General features: G+C 37.2%; 2 protein-coding genes across 6 annotated transcripts in view; one reads left to right on the forward strand and one right to left on the reverse strand.

Moving 5' to 3' along the window:
* Positions 1-26,434, reverse strand: part of pex2 (peroxisomal biogenesis factor 2) — a 253,053-nt gene that overhangs the window by 118,232 nt on the left and 108,387 nt on the right. For all 3 annotated transcript variants that reach the window (XR_009120474.1, XR_009120475.1, XR_009120473.1), the window contains one exon: positions 2,785-2,841. The gene's annotated coding sequence lies outside the window, so the exon portion shown is untranslated. The remainder of the gene's footprint in view (positions 1-2,784; positions 2,842-26,434) is intronic.
* Positions 1-26,434, forward strand: part of zfhx4 (zinc finger homeobox 4) — a 118,137-nt gene that overhangs the window by 66,467 nt on the left and 25,236 nt on the right. The gene's annotated exons all lie outside the window — the stretch shown is intronic.

A 26,434-nucleotide genomic window follows, 5' to 3' on the forward strand; every position in this document is an offset into this window, starting at 1 on the left:
GGCTCCAACTCCTGACTCGAGCACTTTGGGTTCATTAGAGAGCGGTATGAAAAAGATTAATTTAAGTGCTGACCGGTATCTTTCTCTTAAAGCCGGGGACCTGGCACTGAGCCAGATAATTACAGGCCCATTTGGGAATAAGGGGTTCTAATGCTCCAGACTTTATGTACATGTGAATGGCTTTCATTAAACAATTTGGGTGCTGATTTTATGGCCTCATTAAGGGTACAGCACTGCCGAGGCGCAACGCAGGGGTGGAGGTGTTTTGACAGGCGTGCACAAGCAACACCTCTCCTGGGCTTGCTTTGTTACTGTGTCTATTTGTGTTTATTTTAAGATGGGGGGGGGGGGGGGGGGGACCTGTACTCTTTGTGGCATTTGCCCAAACTGACACAAATTTTGGCAGCCATTTTTTTTGCTGCAGTTGTCCAGCATGATAACAAAGATGAAGGTTGGAAGTACTGATTGTTGATGAATCACATCTTGAAGCAATTGCACAATTTTGAGCCTTCACCATGCTAATGTTAGCATGGTTTCTCAGAAAATAAATACTCATGATTTGTAGTTGAGCTATTATTAATAAAAAAAATGCATTTTAAGCACATTTTATGTATTTTTTAGCCTAAAATACAAATATAAGGCATTCAGAAGATGCATACAAAGACAGAAATGTTACATTGGTCTACATTATGTATTATTTTCTTCTATTATGGCGACTATATTGGGTAATATGAGTGTAAAGGTGACTGTAGGGGTGCTATTTCATGTCTAGAGGGCTCTAGTAATGTTTACCATATTGGGTAATATTTGTCTAAAAGGTGACTATAGGGGTGCTATTTCATGTCTAGAGGGCTCTAGTAATGTTTACCATATTGGGTAATATGAGTCTAAAAGGTGACTATAGGGGTGCTATTTCATGTCTAGAGGGCTCTAGTAATGTTTACCATATTGGGTAATATGAGTCTAAATGTGACTATAGGGGTGTTATTTCATGTCCAGAAGGCTCTAATCATGTTTACCATATTGGGTAATATTAGTCTAAAGGTGACTATAGGGGTGTTATTTCATGTCCAGAAGGCTCTAATAATTTTGACCATATTGGGTAATATGAGTGTAAAGGTGACTGTAGGGGTGCTATTTCATGTCTAGAGGGCTCTAGTAATGTTTACCATATTGGGTAATATGAGTCTAAATGTGACTATAGGGCTGTTATTTCATGTCCAGAAGGCTCTAATAATGTTTACCATATTGGGTAATATTAGTCTAAAGGTGACTATAGGGGTGTTACTTCATGTGTAGAGGGCTCTAGTAATGTTTACCATATTCGGTAATATGAGTGTAAAAGGTGACTATAGGGGTGTTATTTCATGTCGAGAGGGCTCTAGTAATGTTTACCATATTGGGTAATATTAGTCTAATGGTGACTATAGGGGTGGTATTTCATGTCGAGAGGGCTCTAATAATGTTTACCATATTGAGTAATATGAGTGTAAAGGTGACTGTAGGGGTGTTATTTCATGTCTAGAGGGCTCTAGTAATGTTTACCATATTGGGTAATATTAGTCTAAAAGGTGACTATAGGGGTGCTATTTCATGTCTAGAGGGCTCTAGTAATGTTTAACATATTGGGTAATATTAGTCTAAAGGTGACTATAGGGGTGTTATTCCATGTCTAGAGGGCTCTAATAATGGGCTCACTTTTTTTTTTGAGTGCAATTGCTATAACCCACCACGGGGCCAAAGAAGGCGAGTGCCAGCAACTACAGAAATTACTGAATTCCATCAGTACAGGAAGTCTGCATCAATAATAATTGAATGTAAAAATGTAAAACTATCATTTTAAAATATGTTTTAGGGTGCCTGGATACATGGATGGTTTTTATATGATATTCCTATAGAAAATACCATAGCCGGAAGCGCTATTTTCCATCAAAGCAAGTCAACATGACGCAGCTGTTGCAAAGCTGACCTCCGGGTAACATTATTTCGGCATGGAAACAGGAGTTCAAAACATTCAGAGGCAGTCAGATGCCCATTACAGTTAAATACAAGAAGCCCACTGTGGTCGGTATCGCTGAGATAAATCGTGCCTCTGTGTGCACAATTAGAAGTGTTTCAAAAAGGCAGTTTGCATCATAAGAATTAGCGTAAATGAATTGCTTCTCGGATGGAAAGGACTGTGGAGGCTATTTTGCTTTGAGGGACGTCCAACAGTTGTTAAAAGAAATTAGATTTTTTTTTTTTTTTTCCAGTAATGAAATTATGCAGTGAATGGAGCTGTTTAGTCAAGTCCTTGCAGAAAATCAGCACAATAACATCTTCATGATATAGTTCATAATTTCACTCATTTTGTGGTGCCAGAAGTCATTATTATTATTATTTTTTTGTAAGAACAGAACAGAAACACTAGGGTATACTTGACTTTGTTTCTTCTTCTTTTTTTTTTTTTCATGAGATGGGATCTTATGGAGGTAATTACTTGTGAGAGTCAGGCCTGTCATGCATAGCCCCCCCCCCCGCATCTCTTACTTCTACATGCATTAAACAGGGAAGGAGAGGACCCTCTTTGTCTGAGTCCTCCTTTTAAACAAAAGACCTCTTCTGACTTAACAGACCGACCATACTTTTATCCCGTGTGTGTTTTCTCTTGGCTCTGGGACATGTTTGGTCGTCGTCAAATTACTGTTGCCGTGCTAACCACTTTCCTAGCAGCTGTAGGCTAAAATGAGCCTAATGGACACTTATTATCCCTGCATGTGCTTGGAAATGGATGGAGATGTGTACTTGCGTGCGCTTCCCTTGTTCCTTGATGAATCCTCGCCTCGCCAAGCTCGCCAAGCTCTGTGTGTGAAATGAGAGAAAGACATAAATGTAATCACTTGATTTTCAACATGGGAAGTGATTTTTGTGTGCGCGCGATGACATCAAGATGTCTTTAAGGCATTTTTTTTTTTTCCTCGCATATTTTTTTTTTTTTGGTTTTTCGCCATTCCAGTGGTTGTCTTATTTTCAGGAAGGTTCTCTCCTCTCAGACACTAAGTCTATTTCTAGGGTTTGTCTCCGTAATTTGCAGCCATTCCATAAACACGCACACGCAGGTCTACTTAGGTTTACACAGTAGTGCTGGTTCCCATAACATTAGGTACACCTGCAAGACACTGACCGGTGTCATAGCAAAGAGGTGATTAGAAAATATTAAAAAACAAACATTATGTTGCATTAATTATTATTTTTTAAATTTGTTTTTATTTTTTTTTTAAATGTTTACTGCAACAGTATTACAATTTTCCTGAGTTTTTTTTCTTTTTTTTTTCTTTTTTGTTAATATTTAGATTTATGCATTTTTTTCCTATCTAACCCCAAAAAAATCTTTTTTTTTTGGGGGGTTAGAATTTTTTTTTTTTCCATTTATTTGTTTAATTTCTCAACATTTTTTTCAATTATTAACAATTGGAATTACATGTCTTTATTGTAACTCTACAGTTATGATATACAGTACATTGAATATATTTGGCTGTTTCTTGTTTATTAAATAAATTCAGAACAATTTTGCACCCCCCTACCCCCCCCACACCAACACACACACACTTATATTATTATTTGAATATTGTGGAATTAAAGATTCTCATTGCAACAAGCTTGTTAAGACATTCAAGTATGATGCATAGATATGCCTTTTTTTTAAATTTAATAAGTATTTAAAATGTTTGAAAAATGATTTTGTTATTCATAATATTTGTCCTTTTTTTCAAATTTTTGGGGATTAAATATAAAATATATTGGCGGTACAAGCTAATCTAGTTTAAACAATTTTGTGACTTTTTAGTTCTTATTTAGTTTTAAAAGGTGAAAAAAATTATTTAAAAATTTTCAAAAAATATTTTATTATTAATAGTATTTTTCTGTGTTTTTTTATATTTTTAAATATTTTTTCTGATTTACTCGAAGAAATGCTGTAAAAACCTTGCCATCTAATTTTGCACTTCCCATGAAATCTGTAGGGATGCGACTTATTTGATTAATGCACTGCGCTGCAACTAATTAGTCAAAAGAGCAGAATAAATGTATTATTAATACATTTTGGACAACTAGTAATTTACCCCCGAAAAAATTCCCCAAACTGAATCCCTCTTGAGGCAGTGTGGTCATTTTTTGAATAATTCCATGCAAGCAAATGATAATTACCGTGTGTGGTTTGTGTGTGCACATAAAGAGCCTGACTGAAGAAATGAGCCTCGTTCACCATAAACTATTTTGGAGTTACAGACTCGGGACGATTGTTTTTCTTTGAAAGGAGGCAGCTCTTTGGTGGAGGTAGTGGGGGGGTGGAATGATGGGGAGGGGGGGGTATTACCCGCTCTGAAATTGTTCCCTCATGTTTTCCGCCTCGGATTGTGTGCCCCTTGCTATGCACGCTGACAGTTATAATTTGCAAAAATTGCGCTGATTATCTGAATTAGCATACCTGACCAATGCCACATTAGCCTTATTTAAAATACAAAGCCGCGGGGGGGGGGGACGCATATAAATAAAGCCTTTTGAAGGCGACGTCTTTTATGAACGTCCATACGGAGCAGGAAGTGTCACATGTTTAAAGTCACTTCATGAAAAATACGTCTTCTGGGCTTATTTCTACGACTCTTTTCTACTCTTCTTTATTCCACGCTCTATTCTTCCGTGGGTCTGATCCCCTCATACACCCGCTGTCCATTGACTCTTAACCACAGATGGGCAAAACAATGAGCCGTGTCACACAGCATTAAGACAAACAATCAAGTGATGGGTGGGAGGGTGGTATGGGGGCCGGAGCCCGCGGTAACCAGGCGATGCTCTCGTCGGGTCCAAGCAGCCGCTAATCTGAGACGGTGACGATACAATTCGCAGATGGACATCGGAGCGACGCGCACACACACATGCAGATGCGCCGCGTGATAAGTCGGTATTGTCCCCCGCCGCCGCCCCCCCTCAACCCCCAAATCATCCATCAGCTGGAGGTATGGAATTGAGAGACGGTATTGATAACCTATAGCTCAGGCTAATCGTCGCTAACTGGAGGAAGCTTTGCAGGAATAGTGCCTGTCATTACTTTGTGTGGACCAAAAAAAAAACAGGTTTTTGCTAAATTTTGCTAGCTAAAGATAAAAGCAAAAATATAGTCTCACAAAAATACAGACAAAAAATACTTATACACGCACCGACACACAAAAAAAGACTAACGTGACATCTAAGGGTGCTTTTTGCAACTGCGCTGTAATAAGACCCGCTTACTTGTAGGCTTGTAGGTATGATTTGGTTCTTTAAGATTCTCTTATTCTTTATTCGAGAATAGTCCTCAGGGGGAGGATTTCTACAGTCTAAAATAAGGAAAATGTCCGCCGAGTTTCCTTGTTTTCATCTGACAGCTTGCTTTGCAACAAAGGAAAAAGATGCCTTCATGCCCCTGCGAACAAACGAAAACAGAAACACCATGAAAGCGGTTCAAGCAAGCTGATTGGTCCAGGACTCCAGCCTCTGACACAATCTTGAGTGTATAAAAACGCCTGGCAACAAAAGCAAGGGTGTTTTTTGCAACTGTGCTGTAATAAGACCCGCTTACTTGTAGGCTTGTAGGTATGATTTGGTTCTTTAAGATTCTCTTATTCTTTATTCGAGAATAGTCCTCAGGAGGAGGATTTCTACAGTCTAAAATAAGGAAAATGTCCGCCGAGTTTCCTTGTTTTCATCTGACAGCTTGCTTTGCAACAAAGGAAAAAGATGCCTTCATGCCCCTGCGAACAAACGAAAGCAAGAAACACCATGAAAGCGGTTCAAGCAAGCTGATTGGTCCAGGACTCCAGCCTCTTACACAATCTTCAGTGTATAAAAACGCCGGGCAACAAAAAGAAGGGTGCTTTTTGCAACTGCGCTGTAATAAGACCCGCTTACTTGTAGGCTTGTAGGTATGATTTGGTTCTTTAAGATTCTCTTATTCTCTATTCGAGAATAGTCCTCAGAGGGAGGATTTCTACAGTCTAAAATAAGGAAAATGTCCGCCGAGTTTCACCCCCGCAACCCCTCCTTGTCTTCATCTCCCTAATAGGAAATTTGAGCGCCCGGTGTTGAGATTAAAGCCCGGAATCAATGCCTTGTGAGCAATCATTTCCAGACAAAATGTCTTTCATCTTTTCCCTTTGCACTTCATTCTCTCCCACCTTCTTAATGCTTACAGAGGGTCCTGTGTCATGACATCTTTTTTTTTTTTTTGCTTTTATCATAGCCTAATAACGCTTCGAAAATAGGAAAAAGAAAAAAAAAATGTGACACAGAATCAGAAAGGATAAGAATCCGGGAGTCTCGATCTTTGATGTCGGATGTCTTTGTGCAAATTAAACAAATATGCCTCCTTGCTGGAGTCATCTGTGAGCTCCTCGTGAGATGACATCTCCTCGTTTGCGCTTTGATAACGAGGAATGGAAGGCATAAATAGGAAAAATATAATGTAAATGGAGGAGGGGATGAATAGGAGTGACATATTCTCCTTTATGTATTGTCAACACAGCTACACCACCAATGTAAATATGATTTGCAACATCCTATTTTACATTTTTTTTTTAGCTCTTAAGATGCGTCATTTTATTTTGTTCTGCAACACCAACAAGACAAGATTGTTTGTTTTGTAACCCATTTGCGGACCATCCGCCTGTGGCACATTTTAACCAAACTTATTTTACAAGAACAAAACCATCTTATAAAAAGGAAAAGATGACATCTAAGGTTAGCATGCTAACACAATCAATTATGCTAACACGTCGCGTAATAGTGCTACGTGTTTATATACAGTATGTCTACTTGTGACAACTAGAAACGCTGCTAGGAAAGCTAATGTTAGCATGCTAACATCTAGCATAATAATGCTGAGTGTTTATACATGTCTACCTGTGAAAACAACCAGAAATGCTGCAGTGCTAATGTTACCATGTTAACACCTAGCATAATAGTGCTAAGTGTTTATACATGTCAACCTGTGAAAACAACCAGAAATGCTGCTATGCTAATATTAGCATGCTAACATCTAGCATAATAGTGCTAAGTGTTTATGCATGTCTACCTGTAAAAAAAGGACCAGAAATGCTACTATGGTAATGCTAACATGCTAACACCGAGCATAATAGTGCTAAGTGTTTATACATGTCTACCTGTGAAAACAACCAGAAATACTGCTATGCTAATATTTGCATGCTAACACCTAGCATAATAGTGCTAAGTGTTTATATATATCTACCTGCGAAAACAACCAGAAATGCTGCAGTGCTAATGTTAACATGCTAACATCTAGCATAATAGTGCTAAGTGTTTATATATGTCTACCTGATACAATTGCTGCTATGCTAATGTTAACATGCTAACATCTAGCATAATAGTGCTAAATGTTTATCCATGTCTACCTGCGAAAACAACCAGAAATACTGCTATGCTAATGTTCGCATGCTAACACCTAGCATAATACTGCTAAGTGTTGATACGTGTCTACCTGTGAAAACAACCAGAAATGCTGCTATGCTAATATTAGCATACTAACACCTATCATAATTGTGTTTATATACGTGTCTAGCTATGAAAATGTCTAAATATGCTACTATGCTAACATGCTAACATTAACAGCTAGCACAAGTGTTTATATACATATGTGTGTGTATAGCTATAAAAAGGTCTAAAAAATGCTACTATACATATGTTAGCATGCTAGCAATGCTAACATGCTAACATTTATATAATATTAATATATAAAGTAGGGACAAAATGACGATAATTAAACATTTCCACACAGCCTGCATAGGTATAAATTGCCTATACATAGTTTGCAAAACATAGTAATATCATGTTTGCGAGTTCGAATTCCCGGTGCAAGAACACACACACACACACACCGACAACGTGGCCCGGTCTTTGTTTCCAAACCCAGGTTAATAGGAAGTGAGGAAGACGAGCATTGCAATTTTCTGCTCTTTAGGCACCAGAGAATTCTCTCCAGTGTAAGAGGGAGCCCACTCTCGGCGTAATAGGCATTTTGCACCCTCATCACCCCTTTACACACACACTAACACACACACACACTTGCAGAACCACGCAGGAGTCAAACAGTCCACTCCCGAGAGGCCCGATGAGTGTTAGACGTGCAATGAGACAATCAGTATGCTGAAATTGAAACCCCTGTTTGATAGGACGAGGAGCCAGGAAGTAGTAGTAGCAGTAGCGCAAAAAAGGAGGCGACGTGAACGTGAACGTGACGATGAGAGGAAGCGATGTTTTGCTTAATTGCCGTCATAAGTGATGACAGTTACGATGTTATCGGTAGACAGGAAGCGTACGTCTTTTCATGTCCGTTAAAGCATTTGTGTCATTCCGCATCATTCGGCTTCATTAGCAGGAAGACGCTCATCATTTTAAATTGCATTAATTACTCGGCGGCGTTTCTGTTTTATTAATATCTACGCTTCATATACCTGAGGTCATGAAGCCGAGTGTGCTTGTCTCTAATTGTGTAATTTTTTTTTTTTTTTTTTGTAATTTTTTTTTTTTTTTTTTTAATGATAAAATCCGTCCATTGTGTGCCAGCTGCATAGAAAATGAGTCAGGTTGTGTCAAAGTGCAAGCCCCGGAGCTGTCCGCTTGAGTTAAGCTCTTCCAGTCCAGTGTAGCAGCCTCCAGCGTCCACACACACACACACACACACACACACATATATACTATATAAGCCACACACACACACACACACTCAAAGAGACAATATCAATGTGGGAGTTCCTGTATCTGACATGAGATTAAGAGGGCCAAGTGGAGGAATGTCGAGGAACTGCCCTGTTGCATTTGCAAGGAGGAGAAAGGGACCATCTTGTCACACATACACACTCACACAATCACACACACACACACACACACACACATATATATATACACACAGACATGGCCGCAAGAGTCCTGTGCGGTAAGTGAGCAAGTAGCCTCCCTTGCATTATTCACAGCGGCCAAGTGATCGAAGCCTGGTTCAATAGCACTAAAGCGGCGCTCGCTGGAGAGATTTGTCTTACAAAACCTTGACACACACACGCGCGCGCACCACGCACACACACTGCCTCGCATCGTATGCTCTCACAAACATTGATTTTCGGTGGTGGGAATCTCCCAGGCTTTGGACAAAACGAAGGGCTTCCCCCATCAGAATAACCCAAACAGCCACATATATATATATACAGTACTAGACCCCTAAAATTGACTTTTAAATCATGTACTTAGAGTAATATGAGGCCCCAGAGTCTGTCTGTGAGCACCAAACATAATAAAAAAATATTTGACTACATAAAAAAGGCTTCACTACACATCTTAAAATAAAGTTCTGCCAACTCTGCGTCATTCAGGTACAAGACATGGGAGCTATAAGTTTGGTCATTTTGTTTTTGTTTTGTTTTTGTCTCCAGCAAACAGGCTAACTTAGCATCATGTTAGCACAGTAGCTGATATACGTAGCTATGCTAACATTTGTGTGCTCCTAGCCCACCACTTTAGGTTACGTTGTTGTCCGTCATATATGGTGTCTATTACGTTATGTGTGCAAAAGTGTTTGTCTTCAGTGAATCGGCTAAGCTAGTACGATGCCACTGTTAGCATGCTACTGCTAATTATAGCTATGCTAACATTTATGTGCTCCTAGCCCACCCTTTTAGGTTACGTTGTTGTCTGTCATATATGGTGTCTATAACATTATGTGTGCAAAAGTGTTTGTCTTCAGCGAATCGGCTAAGCTAGCACGATACCACTGTTAGCATGCTACTGCTACTTATAGCTATGCTAACATTTGTGACCTCCTGGCCCATATATGTCCGTCATATATGGCGTCTGTTACGTTATGTGTGCAAAAGTGTTTGTCTTCAGTGAATCGGCTAAGCTAGCATGATGTCACTGTTAGCATGCTACTGCTACTTATTGCTATGCTAACATTTGTGACCTCCTGGCCCACCCCTTTAGCTTACAGTGCTACAGACGCAGGAGCTGTTAGTGTCATCATTTTGTTTGTCTTCAGCGAATCGGCTAAGCTAGCATGATGCCACTGTTAGCATGCTACTGCTACTTAGAGTAACTATGCTAATGTTTGTGTCCTCCTGGCCCACCCCTTTAGGTTACGTTGTTGTCTGTCATGTATGGCGTCTATTACGTTATGAAGTTTTGGGTTTTCATGAAGTTGTAAAAAAAAAACAGGCTTTGCTACACGTCTTAAAAACAAGTTATGCTAACCCTTCATTCGTCTTTTACAGATGTGGGAGCTGTTAGTGTCATCATTTTGTTTGTCTTCAGCGAATCGGCTAAGCTAGCATGATGCCACTGTTAGCATGCTACTGCTAACTGTTAGCATGCTACTGCTACTTATAGCTATGCTAACATTTGTGTCCTCCTGGCCCACCAAAAGTGCAAAACTGTTGCACAAGTTATGAAGTTACGGGTTTTCATGAAGTCGTAAAAAAAACAGGCTTCGCTACACGTCTTAAAAACAAGTTCCGCTAACCCTTCATCTGTCTTTTACAGACGCGGGAGCTGTTAGTGTGATCATTTTGTTTGTCTTCAGCAAATCGGCTAAGCTAGCATGATGCCACTGTTAGCATGCTACTGCTACTTTGAGTAACTATGCTAATGTTTGTGTCTTCCTGGCCCGCCTATTTATGATTGATTGTTGTAAACAATACATACAAAAGTGAGGCGTTAAAATTACAGACAATTTTAGCAACACATCAAATACTCGACAGGTGGTCCCCGCAGGTGACGTTAGCGGTAGAACGCCTAAAAAAAAAAAAGATGTTAGTTATCACTGTCGCTTTCATAGGAGCATTCAGCATTCATTCAGGCCATCCACCCTTTAGCATGTATCGACAGGCTAGCACCGACATGCCTGTAAACCGCAACCAGACACGCCGCTGTCCCCCGAAGACATGTGATCAACTGAAGCCAATCCCTCGTAATCACCTGACAGACCCCCGCCACGCACACGTTTACCTCCCAATCCCTGGTAATAGTTTGGGGGGGGGGCAGAAACCTCGAAGCTTCCCCGTGCCCCAGTGTCTTAAGCTGCCATTGATTAAATGTTAACTGATATACTCGGCCCTGGCAATCTTGTTAGAGCCGGCCGGGGCAGGCGGGCTGCGAGACAGACAGTTTAGGACCCCCGCCTGTACCCCACACCCCCCCTGATCAATAGCACAGATAACGATTTCATCCATCAATGAGCTCCCAAAACAATAGGTATAAGATTCGTGATTAGCCTCATGGGGGCTAAAAAAAAAAAAAAAAAAACACCTGCACCGTACACATTAGCTATTTATTCCACCCGCCCCCGCCTGCGCCCCCTTTTTTTTTTCCAGCTGCACCTGAAGTCAATCAGCTCCTCACCTAATAATGTAATTACACCTGATGGGCACACACACATAAACAGTTTGCAGATAAGCCAGCTCTGACTTTTCCCCGATGAAGGTTAATTATCCTGTGTAGTTCACTTAGTTTGTGCATGCAGGTGCACAACTGTGTGTATGTGTGTGTATGTTGTGTGTTTATTTAAATCCACCAATCACGCCAAAGGCACCGCAAAATGTCTGAATCAATGTCTGGGCGACCACCGCTGTTCAAGTGTATCAATAACGCTCCTATCTCCTTTTTCCCGGCTATTGTGACGCCGCAGTTTTTTTTCAATGCTCTAATTAAGACGTAATTATTAATCAATAAAAAGAATCATTTGAATATTGATTCGGTTTCTTTTGACATACATTCCCACTTTACAGTTTTTTTTTGTTGTTGTTTTGGTGTTACTCCGCACCGTAGTTGCTGATCGAAACACAAGCGAAACTACGGTGGAGAAACAGTGCTATCAATGTTAGCATTTTAGCATCTATTAGCACTATGCTAATTTTGCTAGCATTTGCGCCCTCCTTTGTACGTTGTTGTTTGTGTATGTGCTGTAATTTATAAATTTTTGGTAAAAAAAAAATTGGTGAGGTTAGCGTTAGCGTTAGCGTTAGGTAGTCTTTGAATGCACCATATTTGCTGCGGGACTCAAAAGCGAAACTTGTATTTCATCTGTTTTAGCAATGATGCTAACCCAGCATGATGTTGCTGTCAAAACGTAAATATAATGTTAGCACTTTAGCTCACAATGTAGCTATGAGACTCAAAAGTGAAACTTGTATTTCATCTGTTTTAGCAATGATGCTAACCCAGCATGATGTTGCTGTCAAAACGTAAATATAATGTTAGCACTTTAGCCCACATAATGTAGCTATGCTAATGTCGCTGGTATTTGTATGCAAAGTGTTGTAATTGTTGAAAAAATATATCTTTGTCTGAGTTAGGGTGGTGGTCTTTCAACGCACCATAGTTGCTGAGAAAAACACAAGTGAAGAAACCGTGCTAACAATGTTAGCACTTTAGCATAACGTAACTATGCTAATTTTGCTAGCATTTGTGCCCTCCTTTGTACGTTGTTGTTTGTGTATGTGCTGTAATTTATGGATTTTTGGTTAAAAAAATAATTTTGGTTAGGGTTAGGTAGTCTTTGAATGCACCATATTTGCTGGGGGACTCAAAAGTGAAACTTGTATTTAATCTGTTTTAGCAATTATGCTAACCCAGCATGATGTTGCTGTTAAAACATAAATATAATGTCAGCACTTTAGCTCACATAAGTTGTGGATTTTTTGGTCCAAAAAAAAAAAAAAAATTTTTGGTCCAAAAAAAACATTTTTTGGTCCAAAAAACAAACATATTTTTTGGTCCAAAAAAAAAATATTTTTTAGTCCCAAAAATATTTTTTGTCCAAAAAAATATTTTTTGTTGAGGTTAAGGTTAGGCTGTCTTTGAATGCACCATATTTAAAAGCGACATTTGTAGTACATTCTGATGTTTTTATTCAGCGAATAAGCTAACCTAGCATGAAGTTGCGGTTTCAAGGTGCCTGTAATGTTAGCACTTTTGCTCACATAGCTATGCTAATATGCTAACGCTTGTGGCCTCCTGTCCAACTCTTTAATGTTACGTTGTTGTTTGTGTATGTGCTGTAACATGGATTTTTGGTTAAAAAAATAATTTTGGTTAGGGTTAGGTAGTCTTTGAATGCACCAAAATTGTTGGGGGACTCAAAAGTGTGTTGCTTCAATTGCTTGTTTATTTAAATCCACCAAACACCCCAAAGGCACCGCAAAATGTCTGAATCAATGTCTGGGCGACCACCGCTGTTCAAGTGTATCAATAACGCTCCTATCTCCTTTCCCCGGCTATTGTGACGCCGCAGTTTTCAATGTCCCAGCCCAGCTCTAATTAAGACGTAATTATAAATCAATACAAAGAATCATTTGAATATTGATTCGGTTTCTTTTGACATACATTCCCACCTTACAGTTTTTTTTGTTGTTGTTGAAACTTCAACAGGATCAATACTTCCATGTTCAGTAATCCAAAGTGCTAATTGGAGGTAAAAGGAACAAGAATTGATCCGATTCGGGAGGCTTTTTTTAAGGCAGTAATGCTAACATATTTAGCATGCAATTGTTCCAAAAGTTGGTGCACCATGTTACATTAATTATTATTTGAATACACATAATTAATAATGTTAAAGCATGTAACTGTATACTACACATTTTATTATATTTTATTTCGGATTTTCTGCATTTTTATTACTAAATACACATGTATTTAGTAATAAAATAAAAATATTAAAGCATAAATATATTCAATATCAGTATTGGATTTTTTTTAATTAATAATTTCTACTATTACTACTACTACTAATAATAATACATAATTTAATAATAATAAAAATGACCATAAATTATGTCAGTATATATTTTTAAAAAGTTATTTGAAACATTTTTTATTAATCACTATAAATTGTATGTAATTGTAATTGTATGTAATTTATTTTTTTCTCAATACCTTGTATTATTTTGATGTATTATTTATTAGTCCATGTGTATCATTATTACATTTACTAATATTTAATATTTTTGTTTTAATTATGCAACAATTATTTGTATAATTTATTATATCATAACATTCATTCAATAGTACACAAAGAATAACAAATGTATTCAATTTAAAATACGATTATTATTTGTTGATTCGTTGATTAATAATTTTTTTCAATACATTGTATTATTTGATGTATTATGTATTAGTCCATGTGTATCATTATTATTTTTTTCATTTTTTTAATTTTTTTATTTTTATTACATTTACTAATATGTATTTATTTAATATTTTTTGTTTTAATTATGCAACAATTATTTTTTATAATATATTATATCATAACATTCATTAATTAGTACACAAGAATAATACATTTATTCAATTTAAAATATTTATGATTACTCAAAAACATATTTTATACTTATATTATTATTTTATAAAGCCTTCAGGCTTTGCATTTGATGAAGTCATATCCTTATACTGTTGCTCGGCCATTTTGAGGGGCGAGTTGGAAAAGGGGATGTGGGTGGGGGGGGGGGGGGGGGGGTGGTATTTTCAAGTTTCAAGTGGCGTGTCAGGAGCCGGGAGTCTAATGCATGGAAACACGGAGCTTTCTGTTTTCTGACGGCCAGCAGAGATAAGGGAAGAGATACGACTGGAGCTTTGGCTCAAATCTAAAACAGATCCCGCCAGAAGAGGTGGGGAGGGAAAAAGTCGGGGGGGGGGAGGAGGTAGCAAGAAACGGGAATATTGTCAATCCTTTAAGTGTCTGGCGGTGTGTCTCCCTTTTCTTTCCCTCCTTCTCTCCTCCATTCTCTTCCCCTCTTCCCCACCTCCCTTGGTAATGTGATTTATTGGAAGCATATGTGTGCTGCTCCGTCTTTGTCTGCCTCTATTAGGAGCCGGTGGGGGCCCCCATATGATATTGTTTAGCTAGTAATGAAATGGACATTTTTTGCATGTTTTTGAGAAAGGCAACACTCCTTTATTTATGTGGGAATACCATCTCCGGGGGCAGTTGCCCCAGGTCTATGATGCACGACGCCACATGTGTGCACTGCGTATTACGGGTTCCATGTGGTCATTTTGGAGATGATTTTCAGCAAATTAATAATATTTCTGTCTGGAGATATGTCTCATTTTTTGATTCCGCTATGTTGAAAAGGAAGAACGAGACATTTTTTTTGCTATCATAATCAGGAATGTTGCCACTGTACCATTAAAAGTCTTATATTGTGCAATATTGACTTTTTAAAGATATTAAAAAATAAAAAATAATAAAATAATAATAAAAAAGAAATAATAATAATAATAATAATTATTATTATTATTATTATTATTATTATTATTAATAATAATAATAAAAATAAAAATAAATAATAATATAATAAAGTTCTGTCACCTATAGGAGTTACAATTGAGTTATATTGACTAAGCTAGTAAGATATTATTATTAGAATGTGAATGTAATGTTAGCACATTAGCATCACATAGCTATGCTAATGTTAGACGGTCTTTGAACGCATCATAGTTGCTGGGAGACACAAGCAAAACTACTGTGAAGAAACCGTGCTAACAATGTTAGCATCACGTGACTGTGCTAATTTTGCTAGCATTTGTGCCCTTGTTTTTTCGTTTTTCGTCAGCGAATAGGCTAACCTAGCATGATGTTGCGGTTTCAAGGTGTCTGTAATGTTAGCACTTTTGCTCACACAGCTATGCTAACATGCTAACGCTTGTGGCCTCCACTCATTAATGTTACGCTCTTGTATTTGTGGATTTTTCGGTCAAAAAATTGTTTTGGGGTAAAAAAAAAAAAGGTTTTGTGAGGTTAAGGCTGTCTTTGAATGCACCATATTTATTGGTAGACTAAAAGGGACATTTGTATGCTATATGCATATGCTAACATGCTAACGCTTGTAGCCTCCTGTCCCATTCCTTAATGTTATGCTGTTGTATGTGTTGTCATTTGTGGAATTTTGGGTAAAAAAAAATATATTTTTTGGTAAAAAAAAAATTTTTAGGTTGTCTTTGAATGCACCATATTTATCGGTAGACTAAAAAGCGAGATTTGCAGTGATTTGTAGCAGTTTTCTTATCTGATGTGTTTTTATTCAGCGAATAAGCTAACCTAGCATGAAGATTGAATAATTATGCTAACATAACTATGCTAATGTTGCTAACATTACATACTGTGGGACCTTTAGGACTCTAATATATAAACTCAATTGGTCAAAATGACATTTTACATATTTCTTTCATGACTGGTGTGCATTTGTGTTTTGAAAGCTTTCAGCCCCTTAGGATATTTTTTTTTTATTATTATTATTATTCCCATTTAAAAGCATAAATAAACACACATTTCGACGCAATTAGATTTCCGCTTTTCTGGTCTTGGTATTTAGTTCTTAGTTCTGAGAACCTGCACTACACGACAAGGACCACTCTGCTCAATTAGAAACAATATCTGCCGTTGCTGGTATGGCTGTTAGGCGGAGTGGCGATGGGCGGGGTTGATAGGAGGAAGAAACGCAACAACAAATAGGATATATGTGTGAAAAAAAAACAAAAAAAAATAGATGGATAGATGGATGGCGGCGAGATCTGCTCGGGCTGATAGAGTTGAGCAGGTATGCCGAGTAGCAGCTGCTTTCTTCATTAGGTTCATCTATTGATCTCGGACCCTCGCTGTGCATGATCGTACCACACACACATACACACATGCACACACACACACACACATGCACACACACATACACACACACGTGTGTGTAGATAAGTGCTGGTAATAGAAGAGAATGAATTCTTATCACAGAGATGGGAAGGCCATTAACCCTCAGCTCCTTGTCTGTTTTGGTGGCTCTTTTCCCTCCTTCCATCCACCAAATATTCCCACTATGTGTGCGTGGTGGTCTCATGTTTGGAATAAAAATAGTCCGGATAAATATTATGGAGTTATCATGAAAGAAAAATAGATAAATTCCCTTTTTTCGATGATTCCTAAAGCTCTCTGTAAGCTTGCCGTGCTCGTTTCTACTTCAGCCTCAGGTGATTCAAAGCAGGCGAAATGCAATATGGCCGTTGTGTAAGACGCAGGTGTTTACGCGTGCGGAGGTGTATTGTATAAAAACCAGGTGTCGCCGCCCGCACGCCATATTGTTATCCTATCTTTTGTATCGGCCGTTATGGAATGGTAAAGCTATACCCGTAGCTTTAATCTAGGTTATGTTTATTCAAAACGCTTTCCGCGACGAACAAAACAGTGTTAATAGATAGAAAAACACTGGAAGAGGCATGCACACACAAAAACACATTGTTCTCACTGTGTCACATAAGCTTAACTTTCACTTTTACACATTTTTAAGACCAGAACAGATGCTTGACTTAGCATACACTTTAAAATCTCACTCATGTTGATTCTAAATATCATGTATTTTTTTTCGAGAGAGTGAAAGTGAACGTTAAGTTTGTGTGAGAGTGTCACATGAGCTTAACTTTCACTTTTACACATTTTTACACCAGGACAGATGCTTGACTTAGCATACACTTTAAAATCTCACTCATGTTGATTCTAAATATCATGTATTTTTTTTCGAGAGAGTGAAAGTGAACGTTAAGTTTGTGTGAGAGTGTCACCTGAGCTTAACTTTCACTTTTACACATTTTTAAGACCAGAACAGATGCTTGACTTAGCATACAGTTTAAAATCTCACTCATGTTGGTTCTAAATGCCATGTTTTTTTTTTTCGAGAGAGTGAAAGTGAATGTTAAGTTTGTGTGAGAGTGTCACATGAGCTTAACTTTCACTTTTACACATTTTTACACCAGGACAGATGCTTGACTTAGCATACAGTTTAAAATCTCACTCATGTTGGTTCTAAATGCCATGTAAAAAAAATTTCAAGAGAGTGAAAGTGAACGTTAAGTTTGTGTGAGAGTGTCACCTGAGCTTAACTTTCACTTGTACACATTTTTACACCAGCACAGATGCTTGACTTAGCATACAGTTTAAAATCTCACTAATGTTGGTTCTAAATGCCATGTAATTTTTTTTTCCGAGAGTGAAAGTGAACGTTAAGTTTGTGTGAGAGTGTCACATGAGCTTAACTTTCACTTTTACACATTTTTATACCAGAACAGATGCTTGACTTAGCATACACTTTAAAATCTCGCTCATGGTTCTAAATACCATTTGTAGAGAGTGAAAGTGAACATTAAGCTTGTGTGAGAGTGACACAAGTCATCTTCTTCTGTCTCTGTATTTTTCCACGTGTCATACAAAACAGTGTTTTGTTAGTCGCCTGCAAGACAGCATGGTGGGCAATTTGTGGTAATTGACAACAAATTCAGTTTGAAGCTGCTGATATGAGAGCGTTCTTTCTTGGTGCTAACAAACATATACATATACATTATAAAAATACTGTAATTAATACATATTGATAAATAGTTAACTACATGACGCAATAAATGATTTTTCCAGCTCGCTTTGACCTCGAAGCTAATATGTTGCGGTGTGTCTTTTAGCAATAAAGTGTGGTCCGTGGGTGGATTTTAAGCGTGCAGATGGAAACATGTGTGTTTACATGTTATATAGCGTGTGGGCTGTGGAACGCTGCATGAACGTGGGCGTACATGTGCATGTGTGTGTGTGTGTGTGTGTGTGTGTGTGTGTGTTATTCCCAAGCTATGTGATGCAGGAGCTGCAGTCTCTCTCCTCCTGGGTTGATGTTTAGTATTTTAGACATGCTACATTAACAACATCTGGTTAAGATCTAAATGCTTGTTAAACGCACTGAAATTTCGGAGGTGGGGGGGCGGTCGGGGGGGGGGAAGAAGGGGTGGATAAAGATTTGGGGGTGAGAGAACAGGAGGGAAGGAGATCAGTAGGTCTGTGGGGTTATTACTCCGGCGGTATTAGCACTGGCCCTTGACTCGGTGCGAGTATATGTGTGCCGTGGTGTCACGTTTCAAAGTGTTCCGCTTTAGAACCCGGAGGCCAAAGTGGAGCCATGCGCTTTGCACAGAAATGTGACATCACCGAGTCCGCCATTGCTGTCCTGTAAAAGGACTTGGAAGGGAATTGTAGGAAGAAATCAACGTCAACGTCAGCGCTAAGTGAGGGAGACGCGGCGGTCATGGGTGTTAAAGCCGCATTACTACTATATATACTCACGTTATTTATTATTACTGTCCAATTGGTAGTAATGTAGTACACTTTACAGGAGTCAGACTTCCTATCCGCTCTAAATGTCCGGTGTGGGTCTGCATGAGTCCTGAATGAGACCCGAATTCCAAACATATGCACAATACCAACTGTCAACAGCGAATTGTAAAATATTGACTTATTTTCAGAGTACAGTAAAGCTAAGTTAAGCTAAGTCTAAGTCACGGTGATACCTCAATTTTTGTTACATTGAAAATATCAAAAAATACTATTAAAATATTTTTTTTTGTATTTAATCAAGCCATAATCCTACAGCCTATTTTATTATTTTTTTAAATAGATTTATTTTCTGTCTTATTATTACTATTACTATTTTTAATTGATGAATTTATTTTCATACAGCCTATATTTCTTTTTTCTTTAAATGTATTGTATTTATTATTTACTTATTATTTTCCTATTTTATTTTTTTATTTTCCTATTTAGTGTTTATTATTTGTGTGTTTATTATTTCTTAAATTGATGTTATTTATTTTTTATTTGCATTTATTTTCTTATTTTCTTGTCTTATTATTACTATTTTCAATTCATAAATGTATTTTCATATTTTTCCCTATGGCCTGTCTTAGCATTATTATTATTTTTATTATTATTATTAGCATATTTAATAAATAAATTTATTTTCATACAGCCCATATTTCTTTTCACTTTAAATTTATTGTATTTCCTATTTTCTTATTATTTTCCTATTTTATTCCTGTAGTGTTTAATATTTCTTAAATTGATTTTATTTATTTGTGTTGATTTATTTATGTATTTTTCTCACCTTTTCTCACTTTTTAAATTAATTTATATTTTTCCTTATTTTTCTTATTATTATTATTACTATCATTACTATCATTATCATTATTATTATTATTTTACAACATGTTTATACATGCAGAAAACATAGTGAAATAATTGTATTTATTTATTGAAGATTCTTGTTGGAGGAAACGGTGAGGAGCTGCGAGGGAAAAAGGATGGGCCACCATTTTCCTACTTTTTATACTTTTTCTTGGATTTGATTATATTTCTCACCTTTTGGAAAAACATTTTTAAATCTCACAAAAACAAAGTCTGACTAAAATCATTTTGCTAAAGTTGCCCGTTGAGGCGATACATATATTTCAGGCAAATCGTGATCATAATAAGCATCATAATAACACTCCATTCTATTTTCACTGGCAGCAGCTTTGAGTAGTTACTGTTCATCGCAGTCGTGATTTAAGATAAATAAAAGCGCTATATGTATGGGTTTTTTTTTTTTTTTGCTCGTTTTCCCCTTTAATGAGCTCCATCCGAGCCCCCTAAAGAAGCAAATTAGTGGCAGCTCGGGCCCCCGCTAATGAATTCAGCCATTTTGGAGTCTCAGAGTCTCTAGTTTGTTGGCGTGTTATTGTTCTGCGGTTGTTGTGCTGCGCGACACAGTCCTCCATCGGGCACATAATGACCCGGCATGGTGGTTATGGGCCCTTAGGGGGAGACAGGAGGGGGAAGCGAGTGGTCTCAGAGCAGGTCATTATACAGCCAGAGGACACACACACACACACACACACAATACAGCCTCCATTGCTTCCATCTCCCATATGTCTAGTCTTCTATTTTCTTACCCAACATCTATTTCTTGCTGTCCATACTCAGAACCATAAAAAAATAATATTTGAGGTTTAGCATATGGTATTCTTGACATGCACAGTTAGAAACCTACCTATTCTCTACGAAGATATTCTATTTATTATAAATATAAGATGACATTTTCCCACCATTCTCCCTGTTTGTGTTGCTGAAACAAAGATGTAGCACAGGGAGAAACCGTCTAATACAGAGGTGCACAAACTGCGGCCCATGGGCCACATGCAGCACACCAAGAGTTTGAATCCGGCCCACTAGTTTTCAACTTTTGACATACAAACGAGCATCATAACTTGCAAGTTACTTGCAATTCAAGGAACAATACAAGTAGTTGATGTTTGCTAAATACAAGGATGAAAACGTGCTATATATATCACTACATTGACGGTTACTATGGTACCCATTATGTCATTGTATGGTCATATCACCTCGTACTTCAAAAAAACTACAAAAAAATAAATAAATAAAACTAAAAAAAATAAAAAAATACTTAAACTATATTAAGGAAAGCAGGAAGTGAACAAATGTAACAGTTACTGATTGCAAAAGTACCAGATGGAGGGGTTAGGATTTAAGAAGTTTATATGTACTTGCGCAACAAGTACATATAATAGATGGAAAAACACTGAAAACACATTGTTGTCACTGTCTCACATGAGCTTAACTTTCACTTTTACACATTTTTAGACCAGAACAGATACTTGGCTTAGCATACAGTTTAAAATCTAGCTCATGTTGGTTCTAAATACCATGTAAAAAAAATTTTTTTTCTAGAGAGTGAAAATGTGAAAGTGAACGTTAAGCTTGTGTGAGAGTGATACAAGTCATCTTCTTCTGTCGCAGTATTTTTCCACGAGTCATACAAAACAGCACAATCAGAGTTGCGCAACAAGTACATATGATCGATAGAAAAACACTAGAAGAGGCAGGCACACAAAAAACACATTAATCTCACTGTCTCACATGAGCTTAACTTTCACTTTTACACATTTTTAGACCAGAGCAGATACTTGGCTTAGTATACAGTTTAAAATCCCGCTCATGTTGGTTCTAAATACCATGTAGAAATTATTTTTTTTTCTAGAGAGTGAAAGTGAGAAAGTGAACGTTAAGCTTGTGTGAGAGTGATACAAGTCATCTTCTTCTGTCTCTATTCTGTCTCTACAAAACAGCACAATCACAGTTGTGCAACAAGTACATATGATCGATAGAAAAACACTAGAAGAGGCAGGCACACAAAAAAACACTGTTTTCACTGTCTCACATGAGCTTAACTTTCACTTGTACAAATTTTAGACCAGAACAGATGCTTGGCTTTGTACACAGTTTACATTTTTTTTTAATATTTTTTAAAATATTTTTTAAAATATTTTTTTTTCTAGAGAGTGAAAGTGTGAAAGTGAACGTTAAGCTTGTGCGAGAGTGACACAAGTCACAGTATTTTTCCATGAGTCATATCAACATGTAGCGCAACTCTGATTGTACTATGTGAGTGTATCATGAAATAATGTCACACAGGCCAACAAAACGAGCGCTTTCTCACATTTTTTCTCACATTTACAACAACTTTTCATACACAAAAAAATACCAAACATTGCCTGTGTGCTATTTTATTTATGGCCCGCGCTTCCAATTAATAGCTAAACGTAAAACCGCGGCTTGACTTGGGTGTGTAGCCGATCAAGACGCACTTAATTCTTCTTCCTCTCCTAACAGTTAAATATAGGCCGGCGTTGGTCGCCGAGGGTAATCGGACCCGGGCCGCGCGGTTAGCATCGAGCTCACCGGCCCGGGGCTTTAATGTTCCGAGCGAGCCACATCAAAGAGGATCTCGCCAGGCTGCCAAAATCACACAGCCATGACCCACTGCATGTGTGTGTGTGTGTGTGTGTGTGGAAGGTGGCTGTGAAAGTTTTGCTCTGGTTGCGATTAAGATGATAGCGGCTGCTCGTTCACACACACACTTGCACATGACAGCTCACATGCAAACACATGCAGTCGCTGTCTCACTCACTTGATCAATGGCGTGCACACGCACACACATGCACGCACACACACACACGTCATATGCATCTTCACCATCGTGTGTTGTGTAACTGTCAGGGTCAGTCAGAGGGCAGACACTGTGCTGATGTATTGAGAGAGCTCGTCTGGGAATGTCCTCAGTGTGGAAACACATTCCCGTATGCACACACACACACACACACACACACACACACACACACTTGCCACTGATCTAACCGACGAGAAGGGGGGAGTATAGGAGTGAAAACAACCCCACTGATGAGGCCCAGATGATCCCCCCCCTTCCTCCTTCTTCTCTTTTCATTGTCTCCTGTGTCCCCACACTGCTTACAGGTAGAGCACCCCCTAGGGGTTAGTAACAAGGAAGTACTTTTTTGGAGTATTTCTGTCATGTTTTGAAAGGCTATTTAGTACTACTTTGTAGTGTTGTTTTTTTTTCTAAATATACCATTGACATACTGTGTAAATATACATTTTTGAACACGGGATGATTATGAATCATACAAAGCAGCTGTTATTTATTTATGAGTTTGTTTATTTTTATTTAATTCATTTTATTTGTATTTTCCTATAATCCATCATGCTTGTCTCACTTATTTTTTTCTTAAAAAAATATAAAAATTCGTTTTATTATTTGTTAAAATATTTTTTATTAAAAAAATTTATATGGTTTTAGTTTTTATTTCCATTATTTATTTATGCGTTGCTTTTTTAATTTATTATTTGTTTTTTTATTCTTATTTTTATTTATTTCAATTCATTTTATTAGTATTTTCCTATAATCCGTCTTGCTTGTCTCTTATTTTTTCTTTAAAAAATATTAAATTCATTTTATTATTTGTTTAAATATTTTTTATCAAATGTTATTTCATATAGTTTTAGTTTTTATTTTGCCGTTATTTATTTATGACTTGCTTTTTGACTTATTTTTATTCTTATTTTCATTCATTTCAATTCATTTTATTTGTATTTTACTATAATTAATCTATAATTTCTATAAAAAATATTTTTTCTTTAAAAATATTAAATTCATTTTATCATTTGTTTAAATATTTTATTATATGTTATTTTGTTTTTTATTTTTAAAATATTTTTTATTTCTCTATATGTTATATATATGTATGTTATACATATATGTATATTTCTATAGTTTTTATTCATTCACTTTCTATTCACCTAATTTTTTTGTTTACATTGATTTTATGGTTAGTATTTTCCTGTTTTAATTTATTTTTTAATTTTCCTATAGCTTGTCTTTTTTGTTTTTAAAATATATTTAATATATTTTTTTATTTTCCTATATTGGTATTTTTTAAATTTCATTAAATGTATTTTTATTTTCATGTTTATTTTTATTCATTTAGTCTTTTTAGTATTTTTATATTTTCTGACAGCTTGCTTTTTATACATTTTTTACATTTATACATAAAAAAAAATCTTTAATCCCGTGTATTTTTTTAAATGATTTTTAAAAAATTTATATTTTATTAATCTTCAAGACAAACGTACCTCTAGCCTGTCTGCTCACACATCCCATGACTTTTCATATTCATGTGCCAAGTGCACACACAGCAATCACATACATGTGCAAAAAAACGGTCCGTGTGCATGTGCAAATATAAGAAATATGACCTACTGGATATGTTTTGTGGTATATGAAAGTACCCCCCCTTTTCCCTTTCTTCCATGTGCTCATCATTCAATGGCCAAAGTGATTGTATGCAAATGAGCTCTGACCCCAGTGCACCCTTTGCCTTATTTCTATGAATATGACCCCTCCCTGTGTAAAATATGGTTATTAAAGCAGTGCAGAAGTGATGAGTGTAGCTTTTTTATGCACACACACACATGTGTATATATATACTAGTCTCATTTTCTGGCAGAGTAAGGGGGTTTGTGGTGAAAGGACCCCCTTCCCCCCTCCATTTAGAAGACATGACATTTTTAACGCCTTTGCTTTTTTGTGTGAATATGATATGTGTGTGCGTGATTTGACGCTTGAGTGCAAGTGTTTCATTTTTTTTTTTTTTTTCATTTGCTCACCCTGAAATGGAGGAGTGCTATATGTGTGTGTAGATGTTTGTGTGTGTGTGTGTAAATGTGTGTGTGTGTGTGTGTGTCTGGTTATCTGGCCTCTCTCAGACTGCTCAAAATTCATTACAAAGTGACATCAGCCCAGCCGGAGACAAATGATGGCTGGATGAAAGGGAGCGCTGGAGCTCGGCTAGGATTAGTGTTAGCTTGTGCTGGCGACACATATACACACTGACACACACACACACACACACACACGTACACACACACACTTGCTTTAATCCACTGGCAGAACACTGCAGATACACAGAATTATCAAACAAGGGGGCTGAACTCTCAGAGATGGGTAGGCTAATCTGCTAATAGTAGCGAGCTGCACGTGCACGCGCTTTTCATTGTGTGTGTGTGCATGTTAAAAAAAAAGGGGTGTTCAACTGGCGGCACACGGGCCTGTAAAACAACATAAGACGATATAAGAGCAGCGCTTTTTTGTCATATAGAGGATCTTTGACTAGTGTTTTTGCATCAGGTTCCTAAGCACGTTTTTGTGATATAGAGGATCTTTGACTACTGATTTTGTGTCTTCTTCCCAAAAACGTTGGAACCTTTTTGTCATATAGAGGATCTTTGACTAGTGTTTTTGCGGCTGGTTCCTTAAAATAGCAGAGCAATTTTGTTATATAGAGGATCTTTGACTATTTCTTTTACGGCTGGTTCCTAAAAATAGCAGAACACTTTTGTCATATAGAGGATATTTGACTAGTGTTTTTGCAGCATGTTCTGAAAAACAGCAGTGCGTTTTTTTGTCATATAGAGGATCTTTGACTATTTTTTTGCAGCAGGTTACTAAAAACAGCAGAACCTTTTTGTCATATAGAGGATCTTTGACTAGTGTTTTTACGGCTGGTTCCCAAAAACAGCAGCACTTTTTTGTCATATAGAGGATCTTTGGCTAGTGTTTTTGCAGCAGGTTCCTAAAAATAGCAGAACACTTTTGTCATATAGAGGATCTTTGACTAGTGTTTTTGCAGCAGGTTCCTAAAAATAGCAGAACACTTTTGTCATATAGAGGATCTTTGACTAGTTATTTTGCAGCAGGTTACTAAAAACAGCAGTGCTTTTTTGTCATATAGAGGATCTTTGACTAGTGCTTTTGCATCAGGTTCCTAAAAACAGCAGCACTTTTTTGTCATATAGAGGATCTTTGGCTAGTGTTTTTGCAGCAGGTTCCTAAAAACAGCAGAACACTTTTGTTATATTAATGATCTTTGACTAGTGTTTTTGTATCAGGTTTCTAAAAACAGCAGAAAATAGAGGATGTCATTTAGAGGATCTTTGACTTGTGTTTTTGGAGCATCTTTAACTATATATTTTTTGGTTTTATAGCAAAATATTCTGAAAAACAGCAGAACATTTCTGTGATATAGAGGATCTTTGACTAGTGTTTTTGCATCAGGTTCCTAAAAACTGCACAACACTCCTGTCATATAGAGGATCTCTGACGACTGTTTTTGTCAGTTGTCAAACTAAGGTTTTTGTAGCACATCTGGTGGATCT

This window comes from Doryrhamphus excisus, chromosome 21 (assembly GCF_030265055.1).
Source record: "Doryrhamphus excisus isolate RoL2022-K1 chromosome 21, RoL_Dexc_1.0, whole genome shotgun sequence".
Classification (NCBI taxonomy): domain Eukaryota; kingdom Metazoa; phylum Chordata; class Actinopteri; order Syngnathiformes; family Syngnathidae; genus Doryrhamphus; species Doryrhamphus excisus.